Source organism: Rattus rattus, chromosome 17, assembly GCF_011064425.1.
Source record: "Rattus rattus isolate New Zealand chromosome 17, Rrattus_CSIRO_v1, whole genome shotgun sequence".
In the NCBI taxonomy this organism is placed as follows: domain Eukaryota; kingdom Metazoa; phylum Chordata; class Mammalia; order Rodentia; family Muridae; genus Rattus; species Rattus rattus.
This window is the reverse complement of record NC_046170.1, coordinates 44,478,412-44,490,054: the sequence shown is the minus strand read 5'-3', so window position 1 is coordinate 44,490,054 and position 11,643 is coordinate 44,478,412.

The window sequence follows — 11,643 nt, the reverse complement described above, 5'->3', positions numbered from 1 at the left end:
CAACTTCCTGAGTCCTGAGATTACAGGTCTGTGTGACCCACCTTTGTCCCGTGGACTGTAAAGAACCTCTAGCTACTAATTATACCCAGTACAAGGCACCTACTGGATGAATACTTGCTACACTGTAGTCTTAAAATGTGTCATTCTGGGGACTGGAGAGAGTTGCTGCCCTTACAGAAGACCAGGGTTCTATTCCCTGCACCTAAGGCCGCCCACAGTCACCTATGACTTCAGTTCTGGGGGAATCCAGTATCCTCTTCTGACCTCTGCAGTCACAGGGCACACATGTGGTCACGGGCATACACTCAGGTAAGACGCTTGTACACATAAAATATAAACAAATATATATGTTAATGTGCCGTTTCAGGGACTGAAGAGATGGCTTATCATTAAGAACACTTACTTTGCTTGCAAAGGACCAGAGTTTGGTTCCCAGCACCCATGCTTGGTGGCTCACAACTATCTGTGACTTCAGAACCAGGGGTTTTGATGCCCTTTCCTCGCCTCTGAAGGAAACTCGTTCTAACACGTACATATCCGCACAGGACATAAAGGCACATAAAAGGACAAGGTTATTGCTACTTAACAAATAAAAAAATCAGCATCCCTTTGCAAGAGGGATCACTATGGAAACTAGAAAGGTGATCCAGAGGAGAGGAATGGGTGGTGTGGTGTGTGTGTGTGTGTGTGTGTGTGTGTGTGTGTGTCTGTGTGTCTGTGTATATGTGTATATGTGTGTATGTGTGTTAGTACCTGTGTTTGTATGTGTACATGTGTGTGAGTATGTGTGTGTGCATGTGTGTGTGTTTGTCTATGTGTGCATATGTGTGTTCTGTTTGTGTGTACATGTGTATGAGTATGTTTGTATGTCTATGTGTGTATGTGTTTGTCTATGTGTATATATATGTATGTAAGTGTGCCTGTGTGTGACTGTCTGTATGTATATGTGTGTGCCTGTGTGTGTATGTGTGTGTCTGTATATATGTGTGTTAGTGTGTGTGTTTGTGTGTGTATGTATATGTATGTGCCTGTGTGTATGTGTGTGAGTGCGTGTGGTTGTATGTGCCAATAGAGTCAAAGGTCAATATGCTTAGCCAATAAGTTTGAACTGTAACCTTGCTGATGCAACCTGTACCCCTAAAAAGTATAAAAACTCATTATAGCCATTTGAGGTCGCCTTCTACTCACTCGCCACAAGGGGCTGATTGAAGGTGGACCCTGACACGCTGGAAAATAAACCTCTTGCATTTGCATCGACTTCCGCTCTCATGTCTCACTTGAGGCGTCTCCCGATAGTTAGGACTCACTTCGAGTCTTACAAAATCACTGAGGGGAGCCAAGGCAGGAAGCTGGAGGCAGACTGAAGCAGAGGCCATGAGGGAACACTACTCACTGACTCGCTTCCCCAGGCTTTCTCAGCTTTCTTTCGGATAGAACCCAGAACCACCAGCCCAGAACTGGCACCATCCACAGTGAGCTAGGCCCTCCTCCATCAATCGGCAACCAAGAAAATGACCTACCGGCCAATCTGATGAGGGCAATTAACTCTTCAGCGGAGCGTCCTTCTTCCCAGGTGGCTCTAATTTGTGCTAAATTGGCAAAACCTAACCAGCACAGTTTATATGAGACCAAGTATTTTAACCCTCTCCTCGGCAACATAGCATTATGTGTCTCCAAGACAGATCATAGAAACTAGAATTTATCTTTCCCAGGGAAGTTCCATGAACCATAACCTGCCCCTGCCTGTAGGTGTTAGGGGCCGGCCATAAATGAATCCTCTGGCCTCCCTTTTCCTGTGGCAGGTCATCAGATCAGCGTTCCGAGATCCTGGCTCACAGCTGGAAGAGGAGGGGATGCTTGGCTATCCACCCAGACTATCTTCCGGACATCCGTACTGATGTTTCCACAGAAACTTTGGAGGTTAGGGTTCAGAAAACTCTAGGGCCGGTCATGCGGCTGCTCCTGAAGGTGGGACCCTGAGAGGGAAGGGAAGTTTCCAGCCTGTCCTTTAGACCCTGCCTTGGGTACCTCTCCCTCTGTGCCTACCCTAATGCTTCTCAGGATAGATGGGCAAACAGGTTCCCTCCATTGAACAAAACATCCAATCCTTTATCCCTTTCTGCCTTTCCTATTTTTGTTTTGACGGTCTCGTGTCTCAAGCTAATTGGAAAACATCAGTAGTTTGTGAAACCCCAATTTATATCCAGAGCGCCATACGCCAGGGGACCCACAGGGAGCTTGGGACAAGTGTTAATCCCACTAGGTAAGAATGAGAAGACCACACTATCACAATTTTTGAGCCAAATTCAGAGCAAGCTTTATTAAAATTGCCCCTCCCCACAGTCCAAGAACTTTCATTTTTTATTACAGTTTGTCTAGGGTGTATGTGTACACATGTGGGCATTGTTCATCCCACAGCGCATCTAGAGGTCAGAGGAGAACTTTCTGGAGTAAGCTCTGTCCTTCGGTCACATGGGTTTCTAGGCTCAGGCTCAAGGTGTCAGTCATGGCTTTAAATACCTTTTTCTGCTAAGCTGCTGGTCCGAACAGTTTCTTCCAAAGTTTACCTCTCTACATTTTTTTTTTTAAAGGCGAAACCCACAAGCCTCCTAAATTCCCACCTGTGTCCAATGAGAGGCAAGCATACATCCTGGCATACTTTCTGCCTATGTTCCTCCCAACTACGTGTGATCAAGCACACCCTGTGTGCCTTTGGGGCAGGCAAGCTTGTTTACAGAAGCAGAAACAAGTGGCTTCTTATCTTATGTGAACAACAACCCCCAGCCTTCCAGGGAGTTATCTGACCTTGGGTAAGTGGGAATTAGAGGTCAGGGACATTTTTGTTTTAAGCACTTGTTAAGTAATTTAAACTTGGCCTGCAGAGATGGCTCAGTGGTTAAGAGCACTGACCACTCCTCCAGAGATCCTGAGTTCAATTCCCAGCAATTACATGAAGGCTCGCAACCATCTGTAATGGGATCCAATGCCCTCCTCTGGTGTGTCTGAAGAGCTACAGTGTACTCATATACATAAAAATAAATAAAAAGTATTTTAAACTTAAAACCCAAGGGGGTGTATGTGTGGTTGACAGAGTCAGTGCTGACTTGGCTCAGCTAGCTTGCTGAAATGCCGTGTTCCCCACACATTTTATGGCAATGATCTGTGTTAGTGGTTGAAGAACAGAGGGAAGGAAAGCAAGGAGCCGCGTTATTTATTTTTGGATTTGACGATCTATCACGAGGAAAGATGAGCTAAAGGTCAAAGCCGACCTGAGGGACACACCCTCCAGACTCTCCATCCAATGGATGAGGAACTGAATCTACAAAACATACCAGGTGCTGACAGAGGAGCCACAGGTATAGGGAAATCCTGGGCCATCCCAGGAAGAAGCCCTCATACCCACAGGTGGGTTAGTGAAGGATTACAGAGGTGAACCTCAACTTTACACAAAGTCCCCGAGAAATCACAGGGAGATTCCAGAGCCCAGCCTTTTCAACCATCAGGTCTGAGGCCTCTCAAGGTCAGAGGAGGGCAGAGTTAGGTCAGCTCTATGGCGCAAGAGACAGGGACAGGCTGGGACTTTGTAGGCCAACACCAAGACTACTCAAAGGAACCACCAGGGTTTGCAAGTTCTCAGACCAATCCAGACAAGAAGACATCGGCTAGCAGGGTTACTGTCCAGTGAGGTGGAGGGGTACGGAAGCTGGAGCAAACACCTTCCTTGTTAGTAATGATGCTTTCGTCTATGTCGTGTGTGCCTCCGGGATGAGACACCTGCCTATGTCACACGTGTCCGAGGAAGCCAAGGATTAGGCGACTGGGAAAGGTATTTAGTGACCAAGTGGCAATGCCTTCACTGGGCATTGCATGTCTGACGGCCTTGTGTACACAACCTTTATCCTTCTGTGGCCTCTCTCCCAGCACCAGGAGTACGCTGCCCATGCTTACAAGCTGTTTGCAAAGGAGCTGGCTGGGGGTTGGGAATTTAGCTTAGTGGTAGGCGCTTGCCTATGCGCAAGGCCCTAGGTTCAGTCCCAGCTCCGAAAAAAAAAAAAAAAAAAAAAAGGAAAAAAGAAAAAAAAAAAAAAAAGCAAAGGCTATTGGCTCCCCTTCGTGCCCACAGCGCTAACTGTGAAGAAGATGAAGTAGACTTACGTTTTTGGACCTTTGCAGTCCTGGTGAAAGTTAGAAAGAGAGAGATGGGCTCTCTTCTGCACCCTTTAAAGTCAATGAAATGAATGATCTATTATAGCAAGGGCCCTGGAGGGGGTGTGTGTGTGTGTGTGTGTGTGTGTGTGTGTGTGTGTGTGTGTGTGGTGTGTGTGTGTGACATTGGGGCCAGAATGGGGAGTCGGAACCCCTAGAGCTGGAGTCTGAGACAGTTGTGAGCAGCTGACCATGGGCACTGAGAACTGAACTCTGCCTTCTGAAAGGAGACGCTTAACCACTAAGCCATCTCTCCCAGGTGTCTTCGATAAGTTATTTCTCTACTGGAGAAATGAGCCAATTCAAGCCAGATTAGATGATATTAAATGCAGGTTTATTGGGAAGCTTGCTCTCATCAGGCAAGCTCAGTGGCCCCAAGAAACGAGGCCAAGGAAGTTGCCATGGGGTTGGGGAAGGAAGAGAAGAAGTGTGGGAGAGAGAGGGAAAGACCAAAATGTCTGAATCATATAAGGAAAAGCCTCTGGGGGAGGGGCAGCCCAGCCCCTAGGCTGGAGAGTTCAAGGTTGGGGCAGGGTATGGCCAGGTAGGGCCTGAGGGGTGCTGGGAGGACCTGGAGGCTAGGTCTGCTTCAGTGTGTAAAATATGTCCCTCGGTCTCTTGGCCCTGGGTCCAAACCTAAACATTTTTGTTTTGTTTTTATGGCCATAGTGATCCATCCCATGATGTTACACATGTGTCCTATATAGGTTATAGTGTCCCACCGCCGAGCTACAGCCCAGCCCAGTGAATTTGTAAATGGTTTAACTGAGGATGAAAGAGAAAGGCTGCCCTATTCAGTCCCGTCCTAGCCCATGAATGTACAAGCCCATGAAGTCCTCACCCGGGAATGTTTCAAGTCAGTCAGCTCCAGGAGGAACAGTTGTAACATCTGTGGCAAGAGCAGCTGTCTGCTCTGTTCTCAAGAACAACTGGGTTTGGGGAATGGAGCCTGTCTTCGTGGTTGTGGGAGCCGAATCAAGGTCCTTAAAGGGTGAGACTTGCTATTATGACCATGACGCACTGCCTCGTGTCATGTGTGTGCCCTGCATACTGAGTCACATTAAAAATGAGTGTGAATCACACGTTCTCAGCATTTACTGAATTGTTTAGAAGACAAACACCCTTAGAAGTTTTGTTTTGTAACACGGATCCCAGGCTCTCCTGGAACTCACAGTGGTAGCCCAGGCTGGCCTCAGACTCACAAGAACCCTTCAGCCCGGTGTGTGTGTGTGTGTGTGTGTGTGTGTGTGTGTGTGTGTGTGTGTGTGTGTGTGTGCTAGTGCTGGGACCACAGGCGTGTACCACCAAACTTGCCCTCGCCCAGGGAGGCAAGTGCTCTCCCCAACAGGCAGCAGCGGGGATCCGTGCATTTATTTCACGAAGGTTGCAATTCACAAACCACGCTTCCCCTTTTCTGTGCTTGAAGCCCGTCTTCCTCACTGGCCCCTGTTGTCTGGCCAGGGTGACATAAACTCTGCCTAATACGGTATGCTGTGGTGGTGTGTTTACTTAAAAAGAGTCCTCTTCGCAAACCTTCATCTGTATGCACAAAAACAGCGCCAGATTTGGTCCCCAACCCTCCCCTTGTTTTTCTGACACTGAGGAGAAAGTGTGGCTGGCTGTGGCTGTGCAGCCAAGAGGAGAAGCTTCCTTGGGACAACGGAATTGCCCTCCTTCCGCTGGCTCTTCTAATCGAACCTGGTTCCCTTAGTGACGTGGGCGGGGCTGCAGAAACTATGCCTGCAGCCAGGCGTCCTTCGGTTGCTCAAAGGCCACTGGAGCTCTGGCCTCAGTGCGGTGAAGACCCCTCTGGCTTCTCTCTGCTTCGCTTACTTCCCAGCCTCGTGCGCCAAAGCACAAATCCCGTCTCAGGTCCCAATGAAGCCCACCAGTGCCCACTGGGCCACACACTGCGCACTCACGCTACACAAGCCTCCTCCATTCTCCCCGAACCACTCAATATCCAGGATACCCACAAAAAATACTCGAGAGATCCTCCCTAGCGGGCCTGTGGGTTCTCTCTCATTTAAACCTGCTGTAGCCTGGATGAGGTTAGGTGAAAGGATTATCAGAACAATTGTCCCTCACTTCTGAAACCGGACATGCAAGCTTTCTGCAAGTCTTGTTTCCCCTAAACTTCAAGGTGCCCTTCCCCTGCCTCTAAATCTCCATATCCAGGTCAGGAGAATGGGCAGAAGCTGGAGGAATCTAAAGCCTCTGGTCTGGCCCACGCGTGTGTTTCTGTTTAGCCGGTGTGAAACCTCACCTCAAGTCACAAGCTGAACTTTAACCCTTTGTTTCCCCATTGCATTCTTCTCGGAGTCCCCGGCTTCTGCAGATTGCCATCTGGAACTAACTGAGGTCACAGAGGCAGACAAGTAAGGAAAATAACAGCCCCAGCTGTTCACCTCTCGCTGCCCTGTTAATGGCTGTGCAGATGTCTGGATGCTGTGTAAATCTCAGTGTCGACATCTGCCCGCAACTGAAGTAACGTCAGAATCCTGGAGGTCAGCGGGATGACGGATTGGGTAGAGTCCTGGTGACCTCAGTTCGAATCCCCAGGACCCACTTGAAAGAAGTGGAGAGCCAGTTCTCACAAGTTGTCCTCTGATCGACACCCTTGAGCCCCCTACCCTCCACCCTCCACCACAGGTGCAAATAAGTAAATAAATGCATTTACTCATTCATAAGAGAATTCTAAATCTGGGCTGCCTGAAGCTAGGAGAACCGGGCATCCTGAAAGGGTCCCAGAAGCTGCTTATGTGTAAGTTCGGGTTTCACGTGTTTTGTTTGGGGCTTTGTTCTTGACAAGTTCACCCCATGTTACCCAGGCCAACCTCAAACTCACCATTTTCCTGCCTCAGCCTCCCCAGAGCTGGGATGGCAGATGGGTGCCCCCAGAGCTGACAGAGAAGAGGCATTTTTGAAGAAAGAAAAGTTGGAGTTTGGTGGCACTCGCCTGTGATCCCAGCATTTGCGAGGTGGAGCCAGGAGAATCTGGGGTTCAACCGTGGCTACAAAACAAGTTTTAGTCCAGACTAGGAGACTCTGCTTTGAAAACTAAACAAGACGAAAAGAAAGACCAGTGGTGACAGTCATGACGAAGACCCTGCGGGAAGATCTAAACTGCAAGCAGGCATAGCAAAAGGAAAGGAAGGACAGGGGGAAACCGGCATAAAGAAAATAGTGCAGCTGGAGAGGTGGCTCAGCAGTTTACAGGACTGACTGCTCTTCCAGAGGTCCTGAGTTCAAATCCCAGCACCCACATGGTGGCTCACAACAGGCTGTCCCTCCAGTCTCAGGGCATCTCTGGCTTCTGAGGGCATCAGGTATATAGAAACATTCAAGCAAAACAATATCCATAACAATAAAAATATAAAATTTAAAAAGTAAATAGAAGTTTTTTTTTTTTCAGGTGGGGGTGCCAATAGAAACAAAACAGGAAGCAGGGATATAAGCTTAATGGGGAAGATGCTGGCCCACAAGCCTGACAGGCTGAGCTTGACTCTGGGATCCACAAGGTAGGAGTAAACAGAATCCAACAAGCTGTCCTCTGACTTCCCTGCATAGTTCCCAGCCTGAAGAAATGTGATAAGGAATTTAAAAAAAATAAAAGAATGTCTAAGATCTATGGAATAATTCCAAATGGATGGTCTCCTGTGCAGATAAAGTTCCAGAAGCAGAGAGAAAGAATGGAGAGGACCCTGAGGAGCAGAGATTTCTCCCCCCCCCCTCAGTTAAACCCTGACAGGTGACGTCAACCCCTAAATCCAAGAAGCTGTGTAGAGACCAAGGCAAAACAACGGGTGAATCACGGGCAGACAAGTGAGATGTGGGTCAGTGCAGCAGCAGCAGCCACAGTGGCAGGACAGGGAGAGGGGAGATGCTGGTCAGAGCCCCAGAAGGAGCTCTGGCAGGCTGGCGGGACGCACCAGTACATGCTGGACATCTTCTTTCCAGGAACCACAAATCTGCTCTGACTGCACAGTGTGTTCCAGGAGCTTTGTTCAAGACTACTGATGCAGTCCAGTTGGCTTGGAATGAGTTTGTTGTCTCTTCCAGGTAAAGAAAAGGCAGAGAAAAAGCTGAAACGCAACAGGTAGCCTCCAAGAAGCCATGAAAGGGAAGGAACACATGTATCAGCACCAAGGAAACACAGAGAGAGAAGGTCTTAGTTAGGGTTTTACTGATGTGCACAGACACCATGACCAAGGCAACTCTTCTAAGGACAACATTTAATTGGGGCTGGCTTAGAGGTTCAGAGGTTCAGTCCATTATCATCAAGGCGGGAACATGGCGGCATCCAGACAGGCATGGTGCAGGAGGAACTGAGAGTTCTACATCTTGTTCCGAAGGCAAACAGGAGAATGGCTTCCAGGCAGCTAGGATGAGGGTCTTAAAACCCAGGCCCACAGTGGCACATCCACTCCAACAAGGCCACACCCACTCCAACAAGGCCACACCCACCCCAGCAAGGCCACACCCACTCCAACAAGGCCACACCCAGTCCAACAGGGCCACACCAGCAAATCATGCCACTCCCTAGGCCAAACGTATTCAAGCCACCACAGAGAAGAAGACCCTTTCTCATCTCTCCTTGAGACCTGGGAGGATTAAACACCTCTGAAGAGTTTTCCTCTCCTACACTGTTCAGTTTGAAGACAGAAAAGATGATTGATTGGGTGCATGTCCTTATGCAGCCTTGAACCTGAGCCAGTCCAGCAGTGGGGGTGTCTGAAAGACAAGAGCTGCCCAGCTTCTTCTCTAGTCAGGAATTTGATGAAGGTGGCCATCTTGGAAATTCTCCCCCTTTATTACCTAGCCATAGCCTCTTCCCCATCTGTCTACCTACCAGGGGGTCTAACTGGGTCTCTCACTTTAATGCTAAAATAAAAGATTTTTTTGGAAGCCACTATCTAGCTAACTCAGCCCGCCACCATTCCATCTGCGTGCGACAACGGGTATTGTAAGTGAACGTTGTCTCTAAGCTCTGGTGGGAAGGAAATGCCAAGATGCCTCACCTCTTTTTAGGTTTAGGAACCAATGTTTTCCGGTGTACACACAATGGCCATGTACAAGAAGCGTATTGTTGCCCAGGATGGGGTTAGTGTCCAACACCTTTAATCCCAGCACTCAGGAGGCAGAGGCAGGCGGATCTCTGAGTTCCAGGACAGCCTGGTCTACAGAGTGAGTTCCAGGACAATCAAGGCTACACAGAGAAACCCTGTTTTTAAAAAAGCCAAACCATTAAAGAGTGTGTTCTTAAACAGTTTTCGCTGACCTAGCCATGTTTGTAAAGTTCAGGTATCTGCGGGTGAGTTCCTGGCTTGCTCAGGCATATTTCAATCTGTTTGACTGCCTCACAATCCACAGTTTGGCTGAGCCTCTCGAACTGTGGGAATGCCATTGAAAGGAAATGTGGGAATCCCGTTCTGGGTCTCCCCCTGTCACCTCGGGCACTCCAGAGACACAGGCAGGAACCACTCTACACATTCAAAGTCTACAAAGTCAGTTCTATTTCCAGGACAGCTGGGACTACACAAAGAAGTCCTGTCTTGAAAAAGAAAATCAGTCAATCAATCAATCAATCATCAATCAATCAATCAAAGAAGTAAAACTTCATATAACTGTAAATACAGCATTGGCTAGCTTTTCACAGAAACGTCGGAGGGAATAGGGAAAATAAAAGATAAAGTATTAAAAGAGAGAACTTTAGAACTCTATGTTCAGCAAGAGCATCTTTCCAATAATCAGGACAAGCGCAGAGTGTGAACTCATTCCCGTACTCCCAGCACCCAGGACTGAGGCAGGAGGATTGAAAGTTTAAAGCTAGACTAGGTGAAGAGTGTTCCAGACCAGCTGCAACTGTAAGTTGAAGACACTGTGGAAAAGGAAGGAAAAAAGGAGTGGGCGGGGGATCAAATGGGGGGGAAGGAATGTAGGGAGGAAAGAGGGAAAGAAGGTAAGGGAGAAGGAAAAAGAGCGAGGAGCAGAAGGAAGGAATGAGAGAAAGAAGGGGGGGAAGGGGTTGGGGATTTGGCTCAGTGGTAGAGCGCTTGCCTAGGAAGCGCAAGGCCCTGGGTTGGGTCCCCAGCTCTGAAAAAAAAAAAAAAAAAAAAAAAAAAAAAAAAAAAAGAAGGGGGGAAGTTTCTTAGCCTCAAACACCATTCACGTCTTCTAGAAAAGAAAAAAGGACTCAGGAAAAAATGTCACAAAAATAATAAGAGTCCCCGTTTTCTTTCGTATGCTTGTGTGTTTGTTTTTCTTGCCCCTTTGCACTCGGTAGCATGGAGTGGCAAAGGCTTCTTTCTTTGGCTGCCTCTGAGCCTCTTAGTCCAAGCGTGGCGTGCTCTCACCGTGGGACTCCTCTGCATGTGTCTGAAACGTCTACCATCTGTTCTGTAAGCCACTTTGATCCTGACAAGAGCTTGTAGTCACGGCTTCACCTCTAGATGGTCACTGTGGCTACCTCTTAATTTTATTCCACTCTGCTCTCCTCCCTCTCTAGGCACTCACTCTAGTCCAAGCTGGCCTCAAACTCAACAATCCTCCTGCCTCAGGCTTCTCAGTAGCTGGGGTTACAAACAAGAGTTACCTTATTTCTTAACATGTCTATTCCCTCTTGGAGACTCTGGAAACAAAATTGTCCGTGTTGGAATCTAGGATGCCTGGATGCTTTTTCTTATTGTAGCGAACCCCACAGAGCATAAAATCGTCCCTCGCCCAAGCTGCAAAGTGTAGTATTGTTCCCTAAATGCAGCTTGAGGCACAATAGAACCCAGCTCCTTCCGGTCCAGCATCCAGCAGGACCAAAATTCCACACCCTAAAAACAGAGTAGAATAGCTGCCTACCAGGCCCCAAGCCCACCAATCTTAGTGTCCTCTTGGTTTCTGTGTTTTTTTGGTGTGTGTGTGTGTGTGTGTGTGTGTGTTTTTTTTTTCTTTTTTTCGTTGCTTGTGACCGAACCCAGGGCCTTGCGCTTGCTAGGCAAGTGCTCTGCCACTGAGCTAAATCCCCAACCCCATGTCTGTGTGTGTGTGTGTGTGTGTGTGTGTGTGTGTGTGTGTGTGTGTGTGTTGTGTTTTGTTTGTTTTTACTTTCGATTCTCATGCAGGTAGGAATCATGGAGGAGGAGGGGCTGATTTCAATGTGTAACGTTTTCAAGGGTTGTTTACTTCGTAAAGTCAGAATTTTTCTTCCTCTTAAAGGCTGAATAAAGCTTTTGTTTTGCTCTGGTTTTCGTATTTGTTTTTGGAGGACAGGGTTTCTCTGTGTAACAGTCCCTGGCTTTTGAACTCAGAGATCTGCCCGCCTCTGATTAAAGGTGTGCATCACCCCACCTGTCTCAAAGGTCGGATGATACTCCGTTGTGTGTGTGTGTGTGTGTGTGTGTGTGTGTGTGTGTGTCCTTGTATTCATTATTTTTTTCCCACCGC